Raw genomic sequence first — 9,673 nt, forward strand, 5'->3', positions numbered from 1 at the left:
AGGAGGGATCACTGCGGAGCTGCGGCCCACGCTAGATGGAGAGGTGCGCAGGAGATCCAGTAGTACTTGCGCCCGGTCCCAGCACATCAGCGGCAGCGAAGGGACTAAAATCCATGTCCCAACCCCAGCTCCTTTCTCTCCTCCAGGGCCCCAGGGTGTCTCTATTGTCCCCAACAGGGTTTGAAGCTCCACCCGTGTCACGTGCGTCCCCACAAACCCAGCGCGGTGTTAACAAGTCCACACTGAAACCATAAATGTATTTCTAGGCCGTCCCCGTATCCGCACGGGCCTCACGTTCCTCTTAACGGTTTCTTAAGAATAAACTTTTCTCCTCTTCCAATGCAGAGTATCTTCCTTGTGAGTCTTCTAGGAGGGAATTAGGCAAACCAAAACAAAAGCAACGGGATAATATATTTGAAGAAACTTAGCCAATTTTGGCAACCCCAGAAGCATGTTCAGTTTACTTCTTGGCCCTCAATGTGGACCCAGCAGAAACTGAACCAGACATATTTGCTCTAATTTTATCTCAACTTTGCAGACAGATAGTAACCTGGGTTGGTTTTGTTCATCTGTTTCCTGGACCATGAATTCATTGCTCTTGCTGGCTCCGCTGTGTGGGCATTTCTTTCAGTTGGAAAATACACAGGCTGCTTCCTCCTCCACAGAGCTCTTAAAAGGAGAAGAGAAAGCACAGCTTCGCCTCACCCTTTATAGAGACAGAACCCCTGCCGCGGGGCTGGCTGGCATCTCCGTGAAGGGCTGATTTTGCAGACGTCCCCTCACCTGGGGCAGAGCCGAGCTCTCCTCCAGCAGACAAGCTCATCTTTCTGGGAGTCTGTCCATCCCTCCAGCCTGATGGATCCCATTAGGAGCAGGATGTGGCTTTTGCCATCACAAACCATAGAATCCGGAGGTAATGGCCCCAGTGACCCAGGGCGGGGGGGGCCTTCTGCCGGCCCATCAGCACTGGGGTTTGCTTGGTGAGGACGACAGAAAGGAAAACTGGGGAAAGTTCTGAATGCTGGGGAACTTTTGAGAGGTCCGATGGGGGAGGGAGGCCCCGATCCCTAATTAGAGAAGCCTCATGCAAAATTTAATTACAACTTGGGCGGAAAACGGATGCCAGAAACAAGTGTCATTCATCAACTGAAAACACCAACCAAGGTAAACACTGCCACAAACTCAGGGAAGGAAAGGGAGGAGGAAGGAAAGCAGGGGGATCGCTCTGGATATCAAGCAAATCGAATTACCCTGAAGGCCGGGCCAGACACATGCATTAATCATCGGTTATCCCAGCTGCACACCTGTACGGGAAGGAGAACCTGGTGGGCTCCAAATGACTCCAGCTGATGGAGCGGGGCAAGCAGCTTCCCCCCAGGGGCCAGACGGGAGGGACAGGGGCGCAGGCCCAGGGGAGCCCGGCCCGGAAGTGGCCACGTGGCTCTCCCAGGGCCAGTGGGAAGGAGGAGGAGAACTCGGTTCAGACAGGCGAGTGCAATCCCCAGTTCTCTGGCCCAGCGACTTTCTCCAGCTCCTTTTTTTGCTGGAGCCCCTGCCGCTTCCTTCCGAGCTGGGCAAACCTGCGGAGCCACCACCAGGTTCTGCAGCCTTCCCTGGAAGAGAGCAGGCTTGGGGGGCGGAAAAGGCAGGCAACTGCAAGGATTGGTGGGCCAGCCGGGGCCGGCTTCCAAATCCTTGATGGCGCTGGTTTTCTTCTCTCGTGCAATTCAGAGTGGAGGGGGACGGCGAGCGCCCCGGGGTGGGGCGTGGGGTGGAGACAAAGCGGCCCGCTGACTTTGTTTCCCCGTGCGGCACGGTTGTTATACACTCGCGAGTCCCCGGGGTCTGGGTCACAAGCTGAAGCCACATCATCAGAGTGGGCTGGAGAGCAGCTCAGCCATCCGGGCTGGGAGCTATTTGCCCTTGATGAGAAATTTCAAGTGGGAACCATCTGAGTATGTGCCTCTGTGAACGCAAGAGTGCGTTTAGAGGGAACAAATGATTGATTAGCGGGGCCTCCACAAAGTCTCCTTCGGAAGGGGAGGGAGCTCCCCCCCCCACCCCTCTTCTCATTAAAACATTACAGGGGTAGAATCCATTTGGCCTCCTAAGCCGGCCTGCACGGGAGTCACAGCTAATCAGGCAGCCAGCTCAGCTCCTCCAGCCTTTCTCTGAACGCAACAATATGTATAAACTGGCAAAATGGACCGCGGACCCACTTTGATGTTGAACAAAGAGGAAAACCTCCAAAACAGCGTAAGAATTGTATTGCCGTTTAACTCTTCTGCATCCTTTCCGAAGAACAAATGGGAACGTCAACACAGCTGGGCAGGGCTCGAGGGAGAGCTAAATAACCAGCCGTTACCATTTCAGGCTCTTCGATCCAGGTATTCTCTAGCAAGAGAGAAGGGCCCGACTCCGCCTCTGAATTACTTGCTCTGATTATATAAGGGACTGTCTTTTGAGCACTTGCTGGGGCCTGAAGCTATAGGATCGGGTCTACAGTCACCATCTCACTTAACCCTTGTCAGACCTCTGTGAGATCCATACCAACCTCCCATTTGGAAGACGGAGGAACAGGGTGGGTGAGGGCCCTGCCTCATATGTCCCGGCCCATCCAGGATTCCAAACCCAGGTCTCTATGTTTCCAAAACCCTCCCGGGAACACAAAAGCTCGTATTGTTTCTTATGTTTGTGAGCGAATTCCCTTTTTTTGAGAATGAGATGTTCCACGTAAGTAAACTCCTCAGATCTAAAACCTATCTCTCTAAAGCCAAATCTTTTTACATTTATAATTAGCTTGGGATAGAATTTTTCAAAAATACATGGTATGCTTCCATGGCTTACGAAAGAAAAAATGCCAAGGGAATGCCCTTCCTCTGCACAGGTGGGAATTCCAGCCTGCAGGTGCTCAGAGATACCGAGGAAGGGGTAGGCATTGTGAGCCCGGAGGGCAACTTGCTGCCAGTGTAGGGAAGAGGGACGCACTCCAGGGGCTGCAGGCCAGAAGGTGCGTCAGAAGAGTTGAGGCTTGGTGGTTAGGTGAAAACCACGCAGGAATAAAAGCACTGGAAAGATTTTCAATCGCCATCTGGAATTGGACAAGAAAACCAGTCATGGAGCAAGAAGTAAGAAGCTTGTGGGCGCCTGGGTGGCTCAGTCGGTTCGGTGTCTGCCTGCACCTCAGGTCATGATCTCAGGGTCCTGAGATGGAGTCCCACATCGGGCTCCTTGCTCATCGAGGAGTCTGCTTCTCCCTCTGTCCCTCCCCGCTGCTCGTGCTTGAGCGCGTGCTCTCTTTCTCTCTCTCTCTCTCAAATAAATAAATAAAATCTTTAAAAAAAAAAAAAGTAAGAAGCTTGTAAGATTCCAGCATCGGGATTGTTCCATTTCCCCCTTGGTAATAAATAGTAAAAACCACCTCTAAAACAAGATCCAATGTTTGAAAAATAAAAATGTGTGCAAGCCCAGATGTCAACAATGGTGATACTCCAGTGAGGTTACTAAGCTGCTGCTTCTTCTTTCTTGCACCAGGGCTCCATTTTAACTCAGACCAGAGAGGTGTGTCAGGTACTCAACTTTCAAGCTATGTGTTGTTCCTGAAGAGCATGCAGAAGAGAAGACATCATCTGACTGCAGAGCCGTGTCACCTTGGACAATAAAATGTAAGGAACATCTACATTATTGTGTTGCATTCAAGTTGTATGCCCATAAGCCTGAAAAATGGGGAAGCTTGGAGTCCTAGCTCTTCCACTTACTAGCAGAGTCACCTGGGACACTTGACTTACTCTCCCAGACTCAGTTTCTCTCTCTGCAACACAGGACTGATGATTGCTCCTTCCCAGGACTGTGGAGAGATGCAATGATTTATGGAGAGTCCTTTTCATTTATAGAATGAATATACGAAATGAACAGATACATTCATGGGAGCAACCTGTTTTGCCTGCATTTACAAATATGACCCCTCCACCCTCCCTACTGTCAAGTTAGACCTCATTGAAATATTCACTGTTAAAGCATAAAATGTATGGTGAGTTAGGTCTGTTCTGGACTCCGCTTTAAAGACTATGGCAATTACCAAAGTGCCAAGAGAAACTCATTGTTAAGATTAGTGCCACAGGGTGCCTGGGGTTAAGCGTTTGACTCTTGATTTGGCTCGGGACATGATCTGAGGGTCCTAAGATTGAGCCCTCCACTCACACCTGCTCTCTCTAAATAAATGAATAAAATCTTAAAAAAAAAAAAAAAGATTGTCTCTCCCCGCTCTGCCCCTCCCCACTCCTTCTCTAAAAAAAGATTAGTGCCAAAGCACGAGACCATATTAGAATAAAGCTACCATGCAGAGAATTATGTGGGTTGAACAACCAATTAAATAATGTACTTATGGGGCGCCTGGGTGGCTCAGTTGGTTGGGCGACTGCCTTCGGCTCAGGTCATGGTCCTGGAGTCCTGGGATCGAGTCCCACAAGGGCTCCCTGCTCAGCAGGGAGTCTGCTTCTCACTCTGACCCTCCCCCCTCTCATGCTCTCTCTCTCTCTCTCTCATTCTCTCTCTCAAATAAATAAATAAAATCTTTAAAAAAAAATAAAAAATAATGTACTTATTACTTTCACATGCCTTCTCTCACTCAGTTCATAGAACAGCCTCATAAGGTGGGTATTATCATCCCCATTTGGCAGAAAGTTTCGACAACTTCCCATGGTCATAGAACCAACAGGTAACATAGTTGGGATTCAGACCCAGATCTCCCTGACTCTGATGTCCCTTCTTTATACATTGTCTCATGTTGTCACCTATTTTCATAATTGACTTAGATACTGGATTTGTGTTAAGAGCACCCAGAACATTATTTAAAGCCGGACAGTTCCAAAGAAGTTTTTCAATGGTTTATGATCCATGGATGAACAATTCTGAATATTACTGGTAAAATGCAATTTCTCCCTCCATCTGTCTTCCTCTTTCTGCCCCTCTCCCCTCCCCGACTTGGTAGTATTCCCATCAATATAAAGATAAGATTGTAAATCCAGGATATTAGTTCAAACTTTCTTTGTTCTTCTATTCAATGCATGAAGGAGAGAGCGAGATTACAAATACATATCCCTTAACCTCAGGAGTTTATCCTTAGCTTTTGTACTGAAAACCATTTACCCTAAGGCTAAGGCAGTATGTGCAATGTTTCTGCTGGTACTTTTTTTTTATATATATATAAGAATTTTTTTTTTTTTTAAGTAATCTTTCCACCCTGATGGGACTTGAACTTACAACCCTGAGATCAAGAGTTTCATGCTCAGGGTGCCTGGGTGGCTCAGTCAGTTAAGCATCCGACTCTTGGTTTTGGCTCAGGTCACGATCTTGGGGTCCTGGGATCGAGCCCCGCATTGGGCACATTCAGCATAGAGTCTGCTTCTCCCTCTGCCCTGCCCTCTGCTCGTGCTCTGTCTCTCTCTCTCTCAAATAAACAAATAAATAAAATCATTAAAAAAAAAAAAAGAGTCTCATGCTCCACTGACTGAGCCAGCCAGACAGTCCTCCGCCGGTGTTCTACACAGAATTTCCAACCAGTGTGCCAGAAACATAGGTCACAGCGAGGGTAGGTAATACCCTCAGACCTCAGGGCAGCCAGGCAGAGCCAGGGTGGCCAGGGTCCTGGGAACTGTCACCTCCAGCCAAGGGCAACCCTTACCAATGTCCTCACTTCCAACAGTGTCCTTTCACATTCAGAAGCTCTGCTTGACTCAAGTGGGGAGGCAAATGGGCAGGACCATCATTTAATAGTGGTATCACTTAAAACACTCCCCCAAAGACCCAAAGAGGGGTCCAAAGAGGTCAATGATACTCAATCCTCTTCTGGAAAAATATGGAATAGAAAGTCTGAAATTTAGACTTGGTGTTGTCATGAAACTCACTGCATTGTCCCTTTCCCTCTCTGAGTTGGACCTGACACTCTACAGTGCTCCACTCTTGCTGGAAAAAAAACCCCTTCATTGTGAAGGGGCAGCTCAACCGAGAACCCCGTGGTAGCTTTGGCTGTGTGGGGAGGCGGCTCTTAACTCCCTGTGTCAAAGTAACTTCGTGGAAATCCAGCCATCTTGATGGAACTGCGGTCCGACGGGGGGTGCCACCATGAGCAACTAGTGGAGATGTGGCCTAAGTCTCAGCCTGCCCCACAAATATTTTGTTCTCAAACACCCACCCAGTAGTCACCCTGGTGTTTGACGTGGCTCTTGCTAACACAGGTTGGAAGCTATGGCATCTTATCTCCCGCTGCACAGAGCCTCGGGGCCTCTCCAGGGAGGGGCTGCCGTGGCAGGAAGAAGCACAAGACTTGACTTGCTGCTTTATCTCCAGACGGTGAACATCTATCATTTGAACAAAACTTTCTATAGTGAGCAGCTTATCTAACTTTCTGGGCCTCAGTTTCTTCCCTGTAAAATAGAAATCCCAACATCCACCTCAAGGGGCAGCTTGTGGTAATTAAATAAGAAAATCTATGTAAAGCGGGTGACACCGAATAAAGGGTCAATCCTTCCCTTTCTGGCATTGGCCATGACTTTCCCCACAGATGAGATGGAGTGAGGAGTCCCAGGACGTGTAAGAACTGACCCTGGGAAGACAAGCAGGCAAGAACCCTAGACAAGAAAGGGCCGGCTTCCAGGTCACACACTTTCCCCAGAGCAGGTCTGTGAGCAGAGGTGATAGCTCAGTAAGAGAGAAGTCAAGCTGAACACTAAGCTCTAGGGCAACTGGGGATTCCTGAATGCTAATCTAACAGCTTTGACATGGGTATTTTTTTTATTTCCACAAATTAAAATGAGACTGACAGCATTGTGTGAATATTTGAGTTAGACCCACACATGCCAACACATAATTCACTTCGTGATGAATCTGGGTCCCTTTGGCTCCAGTATAGACAGCAAGGCAAACTAGAGACCCAGAAGTGAATTTGGGTTGACGGCTCATATAGAATACCCATTTAAAAACTACAGTATGGATGGTCATTTGCTGTTTTAGCTCTGGACATGTGTGCTTGAATCTTCCTAAGACGCAAACACCAATGTTTAAGCTACGTGTGTGTCAAGAAACATCAAAGTGTTCATTCTCTTTGAGCTATTCTGTTTCTGGGAATGTGTCATAAGGCAGTAATTTGGTGGCTGAAGCCAGAAATGGGAACCTCATTCAGTTAGGACATGGCTGGAGGCAAGAGATGGTGATGAAGTGAGCCATGGAAATGCTCATGCAAACACGGAGCCATGAAAAACGGTGTGTTTTGAAATCCATACTATAACATGGGAAATGCCTATAAGGTAACATTTATTGAAAAAGGAACAAAATATTAAATATAAATATCATTAGAACTCTTTTTTAGGGGTGCCTGGGTGGCTCAGTCGGTTAAGCGGCTGCCTTCGGCTCAGGTCATGATCCCAGGGTCCTGGGATCGAGCCCCGCATCGGGCTCCCTGCTCAGCGGGGAGCCTGCTTCTCCCTCTCCCACTCCCCCTGCTTGTGTTCCTTCTCTCACTGTCTCTCTCTGTCAAATAAATAAATAAAATCTTTAAAAAAAAAAAAAAGAACTCTTTTTTAAATGAGCAAACAAAAAATTAAAATATTAGAAGGAACTATGCTAAAATGTCAACAGTGATCTTCTTTGGGTGGTAGAACTATTAAAATTTTTTTCTTCTTTTAACTTTCTGCACATTTTCTGGCTTTTGAAAATTGAGGTACAATTTACCTGCAATAAAGCGCACAGATCTTGGGCGCCTGGGTAGCTCAGTTGGTTAAGCGACTGCCTTCGGCTCAGGTCATGATCCTGGAGTCCCGGGATCGAGTCCCGCATCGGGCTCCCTGCTCGGCAGGGAGTCTGCTTCTCCCTCTGACCCTATCCCTTCTTGTGTTCCCTCTCTCATTCTCTCTCTCTCACTCTCAAATAAATAAATAAAATCTTTAAAAAAAAAAAAAAAGCGCACAGATCTTAAGTGTATAGTCAATGGATTTTGACAAATATATATATATACCAAGATAGATGGCCAACAGACACATGAAAAGGTGCTCAATATCACTAATCATCAGGAAAATGCAAATCAAAACTACAATGAGGAAGATGGCGGAGGAGTAGGAGACCTGGATTTCGTCTCCTCTCAGGAATTCAGCTGGATAGGGATCAAACCATTCTGAACACCTACAAACTCAACAGGAGATCGAAGAAAAGAAGAGCAGCAACTCTCTGAACAGAAAAGCGACCACTTTCTGGAAGGGAGGACGTGCGGAGAAGTGAATCCGAGGCGATATTCGGGAGGATAGACGGCGGGGGAGGGGCCTCCGGCGGCCGCTTCTGGCAAGTGATAGAACCATGGGGCACAAAATCGGAACTTTTAGAAGTCACCTCCGCTGAGGGACGTCACTCTGGTGGCTAAGCGGGGGGTGGAACCCTCCGGGACAGTGTGGTCTCAGGACCCTCGGGATCACAGAAAGACCGGGGGTGCCTGAGTGTGGCAGAGCTCCCAGGTAACGGAGCAGGGAAGCCGGCTGCAGAGGCGGAGCCCAGGCGCGGGCTCTCAGCTCGGGGTTGCCATAAACCGTGATCCGCGGCACAGTCGGGCCACTGCTGCTCCAGCGGGGACCCAACAAGCGGCAGATCCGGGGAGACTCACCTTCCTCCCCCGGGAGGAGCCGCGCGGGAGTGCGCCGCAGGGATCTGCTGGGTTTGGAGACTCCACCCGGGGTCGGGTGCCAGAGATAGAAACGCGCGGTCACAGGCCGGGTGAGCACGGAGTGCGGCCGGAGACCGGGGAGACGGGAGTGACTGACGGCTTTTCTCTGGGGGCTCACTGAGAAGCGGGGCCCCGAGTTCTCGGCTCCTCTGGGATGGAGATTGGGAGGCCGCCATTTTCACTCTCCGCCTCCAAAGCTGTACGGAAAGCTCACAGGGAACAAAAGCCCGGGAGAGCAAACCCGAGCAGATTACTTAGCCGGGAGGGGGCAAGGGCGGGGCAATTCCGCCTCCGGCAGAGACATTTGGAAACCACGGCAACAGGCCCCTCCCCAGAAGATCAGCGAGAACAGCCAGCCAAGGCCAAGTTTACCGATCAATGAGAACGGCAGAACTCCAGCGCTAGGGGAATACTGCACATAGAATTCATGGCTTTTTTACCATGATTCTGTAGTCTTTCAAAGTTAATTTTTTTTTTAACTGTCTTTTTTCTTTTTTTTTTGAATTTTTCTTTTTCCCTTTTTCAACCAACCTCTTATCAATCCCTTTTTTAAAAAAAACATTTTTATTTTTCATTTTTATTTTTCATTTTTAGAGTCATATTCTATCCCTTCATAGTAGTTACCCGTATTTTTGGCATATATATATAAGTTGTTCTCTCTTTAAAATTTTGAGATCATTTCTTCTAACAGATCAAAATATACTCTAAATCTTTATTGTATGGTTTTTTTCTACTCCCCTGCCTGATCACATTCTCTTCCTTTTTTTCTCTCTCTTTTTTTTAAATCCTCTTCTTTCTTTTTTCAAACAACTTCTTATCAATTCCTTTTATAAAATTTTTTATAATTTCCATCTTTACAGTCATATTCCATCCCTTCATCATATAAACCTTTATTTTTGTACATATATAAGTTTTTCTTTCTTTAAAATTTTGGGAGGCACTTTCTTCTAACAGACCAAATACACC

This window comes from Neomonachus schauinslandi, chromosome 8 (assembly GCF_002201575.2).
Source record: "Neomonachus schauinslandi chromosome 8, ASM220157v2, whole genome shotgun sequence".
NCBI lineage: Eukaryota > Metazoa > Chordata > Mammalia > Carnivora > Phocidae > Neomonachus > Neomonachus schauinslandi.